The sequence below is a fragment of the Schistocerca americana genome, chromosome 1 (genome assembly GCF_021461395.2).
Source record: "Schistocerca americana isolate TAMUIC-IGC-003095 chromosome 1, iqSchAmer2.1, whole genome shotgun sequence".
In the NCBI taxonomy this organism is placed as follows: Eukaryota; Metazoa; Arthropoda; class Insecta; order Orthoptera; family Acrididae; genus Schistocerca; species Schistocerca americana.
Genome location: NC_060119.1, coordinates 1059780797 through 1059790558, shown reverse-complemented (window position 1 = coordinate 1059790558; position 9762 = coordinate 1059780797).

Below are 9762 nucleotides of genomic sequence, written 5' to 3'. Positions count from 1 at the left end.
TTGGTAAATCACGTGGGTGCTTTCACATGTGGCTCTGCCTTTGATCGTGTACACCTTCCGGGTTACAGGACTGGAGTAGGTGGTGGTAGGAGGGTGCATGGGACAGGTTTTACACTGGGGGCTCCCGGGATTGGAATGTCTCCTTACCCTCTCCCTTAAAACCCACTTCCTTTCGTGTTTCCCTCTCCTTCCCTCTTTCTTGATGAGGCAACAGTTTGTTGCGAAAGCTTGAATTTTGTGTGTATGTATGTGTCTGTTAGTGTTTCTATCGACCTGCCAGCACTCTTATATATATATATATATATATATATATATATATATATATATATATATATAAGATGGAAACATTCCACGTGGGAAAAATATATCTAAAAACAAAGATGATGAGACTTACCAAACAAAAGCGCTGGCAGGTCGATAGAAACACAAACAGACACATACATACACACAAAATTCTAGCTTTCGCAACCAACGGTTGCTTCGTCAGGAAAGAGGGAAGGAGAGGGAAAGACGAAAGGATGTGGGTTTTAAGGGAGAGGGTAAGGAGTCATTCCAATCCCAGGAGTGGAAATACTTACCTTGGGGGGAAAAAAAGGACAGGTATACACTCGCGCGCGCGCGCGCGCGCGCACACACACACACACACACACACACACACACACACACACACACACACACTCACACACACACACATATCCATCCGCACATACACAGACACAAGCAGACAAAATTTTGTTCTAGCTCATATCGAATGTATTCCTCTCAAAAAAATTTTTAATCAAATCTTCGTTTTGTTATAGTGCAGGGGGAAGTAGAGCATTGAATCTGTCCGAGGTTTGCTTTCAATTACGAAATTATAGATAAAATTTAAGTTTACACCTGATGAAATATTTTAAACATAGGCGTATGACACTGACTCCACAAAAGGAACAATTTGAAAAATTTTCATTATTCTTATAATTAATTGATTTATAGATCCGCTTGTAAATAAATATCATTAATGATGACGTATGTTAATTTAACAAATCATCCACTCGCAGAATCTTCTTCATCCTCTCATGAACATTTATGGAAATATATTTCAACAATTATGTCCATAATATGAAACACACAAACTGCTATTCTTAAAATGTTAATTAAAATTCTTAAATTAATTCTCCTGGTAAAGAAGGCATAATGAAAAATCTAAAAATTATAATAATTTTCTCTCGCGCAACCAGAGAGTTTCTTCAATTGTTTGCAGCAGTGACATTATCGACTGTTGCTTCATTTCACAGTTCATTTGTTTTCTTGCGCGAACAGCGCACATCATACACACAGCGTATTTACCTACATATCCCACACTGTTCAAGTTTCACACGCAATTCTCACATAAGTGCCGTGTCTTGAGGAAATGTAGATGCACTTTCATTGTATATCACTGTGACTTCTGCTCATAGTCCACACTTACAAACACTAGTAATTAACAAATTCTTCTACCTATCTTAAAATTTTTGTGCTAAACTATCACAGGAGTAATCTCACTGTCTCTTAACCTCTAGACAACATAAACTTCTTGATATTTATATACACATTCGACTCATAGTCAAATTCCACTCTAAATTCTTCTCCATATTTGGTATCACAGATCTACGATCCTTCAAAAAATTTCTTAATATCATTATGCGGGAATAATCCCTTTATTCTTTTCGATTCGGGATATGCCAACAAGTATGATCCAGGATTTGGTATATTTACAATAACATATGGTCTGGTATAAATAAGATTCCATTTCTTTATGTTCTTCATCAGTTTCGAGGAATGGATGTGTCGCCTCAATAAAACCTTTTCTCCAAGATGAAACGTCTGAATCCGGTGAATCTGTTTATCATATGTCAATTTCCGTTGTATTGCCTTTTTAGTTAAATTGACAAGTGCGAGTCGAATCATTTCCTCCCATTTTAAATTCTAGTCTTCATACTTTGGCAGGTGGTTTATCCAGGAGTTCTTTTCAATCTGACTGAACATAAGCTCTGTTGGAGTAAAGTTAGTTGAGGTAAGTGTCAGATTATTAAATATTTGTTCAAATTCTGACAAATAATCAGCCCATGATGTTTGTTTACTGTGACAGTATGTACGCATAAATCCGTTTAATTCTCGGAAAACTCGTTCTATTGGACTACCTTGTGGATGGTAACATGATGTCAAAATTTGTCGAACACCAAGTTGTGTTAATGTTTGCTTCCATTTAAATCCAGTAAAAATTCTGGCATTATCTGTAATTATGGATTTCGGTAAACCTACATGCGGAAGATAGTCACGCACCAATCTCACTACAACAGCTCTGGCAGTAGCACACTTTAATGGATAAAGTTTTACATATTTTGTAAACACGTCAAAGAATCCAACAATGAATTTGACTCCTCCTCTTGATCGTGGGAGAGGGCCGCAGATATCACACGAAATTAACGCCCTTGGCTCTCATGGAATAATTGAATGCAGAACGTGCTTACTACCTCTATTATCCGGTTTTGCCTTTTGACAGAGTAAACAGTTTTGTATTGTTTGGTGCACTTTTCTCCGAATATTCGGAAAATAACAGTATGCTCCTATTTCATTGGCACATTTAATTACACCAAAATGTCCCCATGATAAGTGGGTAAACCAAATTAGTTTTTCCTCATATTCCTTCGGGATACATACACACCACCGTGCATTGTTGTTCTTCCCACGTCTGAAGAATAATACTCCATTTACTAATTTATAATGATCTAAACTAGCCCTTGAATTTTTTTTCCTTTAGCTGACTTATCTTCTTCCATCGAGGGTCTTTTCGTTGTAAATTTCCCATATCTCTACAAAGATGTACATAATAAGTCTTGTAGATATTGTCCTGCAACAGTAATACTGGAAAATCCGAAGTACTTACTGATTCTATTTCCGGCGTTAAACCTTCTGGGGATCTTGACAGTGCATCCGCAATAATATTTTCTTTGCCAGACACATGAATAATTTTAAATTGGTACTGTTGTAGTGTCATTGTCCAACGTGACAGTCTAGGATGTAATAATTTACATGTTTGCAAAAAGGTTAGTGATTGATGGTCGTTTTCGAACCATATAAATAATAGTTAAACTTCTTGAATGCCCAGATAACCGCAAGTGCTTCAAGTTATGTGGTCGTATAGGCTCTTTCACAGGGCGATAACACTCGACTAGCAAATGCTATCGGACAGAATGTTGGTACCCCTTTTATTTTCCTTATTTGGAAGAGACAAGCACCTAATCCAACATCCGATGAATCCGTGGACAGACAGAACTCACAATTCATATCAGGGTGATATAATAACGATGCGTTAACGAGTTGTATTTAATGTCTCGAAAAGCTAGTTCACATTCTTCAGTCCATTGCCATGGCACATCCTTCCGCAGAAGCCGGTTTAATGCCTCAGAATTCATGGCTTGAGTCTTTATGAAACGACGGAAGAACGATGCCATACCTATGAATCCCTTCAGCTGTCTTTTATTCCGTGGTGATGGAAAATTTCGAATTGCACTTATCTTCTCGGTAGGCAGGATACCTTTCGCATCTATCATATGTCCTAAGAACTTAATTTGTGGTAAAGCAAAATGAGACTTTTGTAAGTTTACTGTAATTCCGGTTTTCTTGAAAACAGCAAAAATCCTTTCCAAAATATGCAAATGCTCTTCCCATGTTTTCGTGGCTATTAATAAGTCGTCAACAAACACAGTTATACGACTACGCATTTCTGGTCCAAGAACATAATCCAACGCTGAAATAAATATTCCGGCACTAATATTAAGTCCGAACGGGACAACTCTAAATTGGTAACTTCTCCCAGCATAGATAAATGCGGTATATTTCCTAGATTCTTCATCCATTTGGACCTGCCAGTACGAACTTCTCAAATCAACACTAGTTAAGTACGAAACATCCTGGAAATTTTGAATTAATTCATCTATATTTTCCGGATGAGTTCTTACAGGTACTATTATTTTATTAATCTCTCTCGCATCCAGAACTAATCTAATGTTACCTCCAGGTTTTGGGACGACTAAGAGCGGAGAACAATATGGGCTAGTTGATGGCTCAATCAAGTTCCATTCTAACATTCTATTTATCTCCCTTTGAACGGATTGTTTTAAACGCCAGGGGATCGGATAGTGCGTGTATCAGTAAGTCTGATGTGCCTTCACTTGTAGGTGACAAATATACCCTTTAATAATTCCTGGTTTCTCATCAAAAATCTCTTCATATGCCCCTAACAAATAATGAAGATGCTGCCTTTGTTCTCCGGTAAGCTGATTTGATTCACTAGCTTTTATCATTGTTGTTTGGTTAAAGTCCTCCTGTTGTATCAAATCCTTTGAAAGCTCCTTCCAACGACCGTTTGTAGTGTCAATTAATTGAATTATGGCACCGTGACAATATTTCTCATGCACTGTTTCCTTTCTATTTAAATTCAGTGCTCTCTCTTCTCCATTTAATCTAAATTTAACTATTCCTTCCAAAAAATCAATCTGAAAATCGTACTCCTGCATACTCTCAATACCAAGAATACAGTCCACTAATAACTTCTCCACTACAAGGAACGTGCATTTTATTGCTGCATTTTCCATTTTCATCTCTAATTGTGTTTGTGTTTTGACATTGGGAGAGCGTGCTCCAACAACTCCGATGATTTTGCAGTTCTGTACTGGCAAAATTGGTACCTTCTTCTTCCTAATAATTCTCCGAAAAAGAGCGCCTGAGATGACATTGGCGGAAGCGGCAGTGTCTAATATCACATTTGTTGGAACCTCCTCTATTTCAACAAATACTTCTGATACCGGAACACTCGATCTGTCATTATGACACGTTATTAAATCCTTTGTTAACTCTTCAGTCAACAGCTCACCATCATTATATCTTAACAATTGTAATTTTACTGTTTCGCCCCTAACAGATCCCCTGACCGCTCCTCCGGGGCACGATGCGGTCATGTTTAGTTTGACTGATTGTTGGCCCGATTGGTATTTGTCTCTTCAGCTACTTCAGTGATTATCGGTTATTGTGGTGAAATCTGTCTATGTTGTCTTGCTTGATTCGTGTAATTATTGTTGTTGTTCTGCTGGTGTTGGTAGAACTGTCCTGTGTTGCCATACATTGGATTATATCGATTAAAATTCCTACTGTTCCTAAAATAGCCCCTCGCTGCACCATTACTAAAGTTTCCATTATGGCAATAATTATTGTTTGCATTTTGTCCATTGCTAAGTCTCCTCGGAGAGTGTAGTTGGTTATGATCATTGTTACTGCTACCATTACTGCCATTCCCACTCCAGTTGCAGCTCGGATTCGCTTCTATTGCTCTTCTTTGACATGACATTTCTCTTGCCCCTTTATTTTCCTCCTCAATTATATCAATACGATCAAGCGTAGTCATAAATGAGTCTATATCCTTATCATTTATATGTAACAGCTGATTCCTTATACTGGTGGGTAGTCTGGACTTGAGTATTCAAAGTATATCCGGCAAAGGAATCGGTACATCCCAATACAAAGATTTATTAATGTATTTCTGAAAATATCTCTTTAGAGATCCTCTAGAAAATGAGAAAGGCTCAGGATATAATACTTCCTGCCTAAGTCTTTCTTGTACTCCAGCAGACCAATATTTTGCTAGAAAAGCCTGCTCAAATTCTTTGTAACATTTACAAGAAGAGTTTGTTCGGATGCCCACAATGCTCCTGTTCCTTGTATATATCCAGATACAAAACTAATCTTTTGCCATTCTGTCAAAGATCGTGGAAATAGACCTCTGAAACTTCGAATAAAGACTACAGGATGAACATTCCTTTTGTCAGGGTTAAAGATTTGAAATTGTCTCTGTTTAATCATCTTTTCCTCAACGGTACTACGATTCCAAAAATCATCCTGTTCGTACTCTTCTCTGTGGCTATCCGTTATATCGAATCTAACTTGTGACGTTCCAGTTCTGTCTACATCGGATCTTGACGTGGACGGAATTTCACGCGCAGATTGAGAATGTTGTTTCCTACTTCTCGCTGTTTCTAAATCCTCCTGTGAGAGATTTAGTGATCTTTCGATATTTTCTTTCCAACGCGAGAATTCTTCGCCAAGTTGTTCTCGAACTTCCTTTAACCCTTTGTTGAAAAAATTCTCCTCGGAACTCTCTAAAATTGACTGTAAAGCTACTTTCACAGTTTCTTCTATGGTTTCCGAAGGAAAATTTTGCCGCTCTAATGTCATTTCTGAAAACTTTCCCGCAAGTACATTCATTCTATGTTTCACTGTCTCCTGTTTTTCCTTCACTTCGTCAAATTGCTTCTTTAGATTATCTTGGGATTCTATAATATCTGGTATCATAGCTACGGAACACTGTATGTCCTCTTGAGCTTGTATTACTTGAGGAAACAGTTCTACTTGTTTTTGTATCGCGTCAATTTTGACGGATACATATTCGGTTAGTTCCACTTTTAATTTACTATTGTTTTCTTGGCATTGTTGGCGGACCTGCTCAATCTGAGCAATAAGATTCTGTTCGGTCCTTTCTGCCTGTTCTTTTATTTCCTGTGTCTGGGTATTTAATCTCTGATCTAATTCGGTAAAGGTTGCTCTTAACTGATTTTGTAATTCTGTTTGATTTTCGGCTAATTGATTTTGGAGTTCATTTTGTGTAACGGATAAGTCTCGTTTTACCTCCGCTTGACCTTCGGCTAATAGAGACAACTGTTGCATAATAACAACCAATGTGTCAACAACAGTCTGATCAGCTGTTGTATGAATGTTTTCTGAACCAGCGGGATTATTTATATTGCTACCGCTAGCCACAACAGTCTCAGAATTGCTATCCATGGCCTCTGCTCCTGCGCAAACAGCAGAAGGTTGTTGCACTTCTCGTTGCTGATTCAATGACATTTTAAATGCCGTTCTAGTCAATACCATTAAATAACTGTCAATATCAGGTTCTAATCACTAAATACAGTTTCAAATTTACTGTCGTAGACACACTTAACTTTCAAATTACTTCACAGATGGTATAGAGTTCAATGCCCAGTTACGAAAATCACATAATATGCAGTTCTACAATCTAACTACTATCTGGAAAAAAGTTGTTTCTAAATTGATTTCAAACTATTTTAACTACAGGATAAAAAAAAAAAGATTTCTCTGGCCTTGTTCTGTAGTCTCGGTGTTGTCCAATAGTTGAAATCGTTTCTTGGTATCAGCAATCTTTTACTATGGGCACCGAATCTCTCTTCAGATTAGTTACTTCTCGTTCTCGTTTGTTTTCATGAAACAAAAAATACATATATTATATACCAATCCAAGAGAGTCCTGTCACTCTGGCGCCACTGTAATTTTTTCCTCCTATCTACGTAATTCTGTAGCTCTCAATTCGTTCGAGCAACCAATCATTCATGATAGGAAACACAGTCACAGCTCAGTCACTCAAAATGATTCTGAAATTTTACTTGTTAGAATGAAATCAGGCGATGATTCTTCTTCTCTGCAGGCTCGTGCTTTGCGGCAGTCTGCTAATCTGTACAAATAAAATGCCTCGTAATTTTGGGAGCGTTGTATAATCAGTCGGGAAACCTCATATCAAGCGGATATTTGTCTTTGATGAAGTTTAACCTTCCGAAAAAGTAATGGAGCTCTTGGATTATTAAATGCAGGTTCGTATCCAGTCTTTCGGAAGTTCCCTTCTGATTAACAACTACGCAATATATCGATAAATATCATTAATTCTCAAATTTAAAATACACACCTTTTATGTGAAGGAGCAATCTATATATATTTCCTTTTAATCGTACAGTTCGTATCAGTTATCTTCTGTGATAAATCTCAATAATCAGATTACAGTTCATCCAAACCAAGCTCAGGCTAATCGGCACGAAGACAATCTCGGAAGCCTCCCCCCCCTTTTTTTTTTCTTTCTCTAACAACCACCAGAGAGAGTACTACAAAGAATACTTATGCGCTCATGGCATAGCTATTGTATGAACTACTTTTCGCATGGATTCTGCGAGTATGAAGATAGAAAATTAGTAAACGTCATTCAGGGGTAGAATTGTATCTGAATAATTCATCGAATATAAAGAGATATTACAGGAAGTATAATGAGTAAGTGGTTCACTTTGTAATTGACTTCAGAGGAGCAAAAAGCATCTGTGATACCTCGTGCAGTTTTTGTGATTAAGCTTTTTCTGTGTGGATACAAATTACTTAGTGTTCCACAGGCTTCAATATTGGGACTACTTCTGTTCTTGCTATATAAAAATTACCTTCCATCTCATTTATTTATTTATTTATTTATGTTGTGTTCTGTAGATCCAGATAATGAGTAATTTGCAAGGGCATGGAATGTGTCAAATTTTACACATTTCAATATAATTTACATGAATACTACAAAAGATACATTGTAAAGAAGGTGTCAACTAAGCAACATATATGTACAGTTAACAGAATATTGTTGTACACTGAGGCAGGATTGTATATACTACAATTTACATAAATACCATAAAAAATACAATGTAGATAAGATATCAAGTAAAGATCATATATCCAATATGCAGAGAATATATATAATAAAATAAATACATAAGTGAATACAGAAAACCAAATTATTATTTATCTTTCATAGTGAGATTAAAAGTATTTGTAAAAAAATTGTAAATTTAATGGCAGTATTCATTTGCTCTTATAAATCCATTGATTGTGTGAAACTATTTCTCTGTTAGGTACTCTTTCAGGATTTGTTTGAATTTGGTAACTGTTTATGCAGACATTTGATATGTAGTGGGAGTGCATTAAACACCTTAATGCTGGAGTAACAAGCACTCTTTTGAACCGAATTTAGACTTTTCAATTCAATGTGTAGATTATTTTTGGCTCTTGTGTTGTAGTCGTGATATCCATCGTTGTCTTTGTACAGAGAGAAGTTTTTACAGACAAAGGTGGCAAGGAAGAAATATACTGTGAGGAGGTGGTAAGGAGCCCCATCTTTTGACACAAGTTCCTGCAAGAGTATCTGTCATGGACACGATTCATTATTCTGTTGGCTTTTATTTTGAGCAGTGCGCATTTTTTTTGCAAGAGGTTGATTTCCCTAAAATATAATAGCATAAGACATTATTGAATGAAAGTAAGCAAAGTAGGAAGCCTTAATGGAATCCTCTTCAGTCACAGAAGCAATGATTTGTAGTGTGTTCAGGGTGAAGCGAAATTCATGCACTTGGGCTTCGTAGTGCAACTCCTCACATGCCAGTGATAAAAAAATGTCTTGAAATTTTGTCCAGTGAGGACATCAGGCAGAAAAAGGACGTTAGAGAGTGGCAGTCTGGCAACACTGTAACCACATGGTAACTACCTCTGTCAGCACACATTACTCATGCTGTGCAGTTGGTGCAGTGGATAGAGTTTTGGGTTAGCATGCAGGAGGTCGATGATTCGATCCTGAATTGGGGCACATTTTTTATATTTGCTAATTTTATTCTGACATTTCATACTGTAGTAACACCATTTATTAGGTCACATGTGTCCTAAATGTACAACATTTTGTAATGCTGAATGTAATAAATATTTGGTTAGACAAATAGCATATGGACATTTGAAAAAAATGACCCTCCGACTCAGAGTTGCAATATTAAAGGTTTTGGCTGGTTTCGTTGTCTAGGGGCTGGAATTCGTAGTCGCCGCATTACAGGCCAACTACTGTAGAGTGTACAGTATACGATAAGAATACACACATGAATC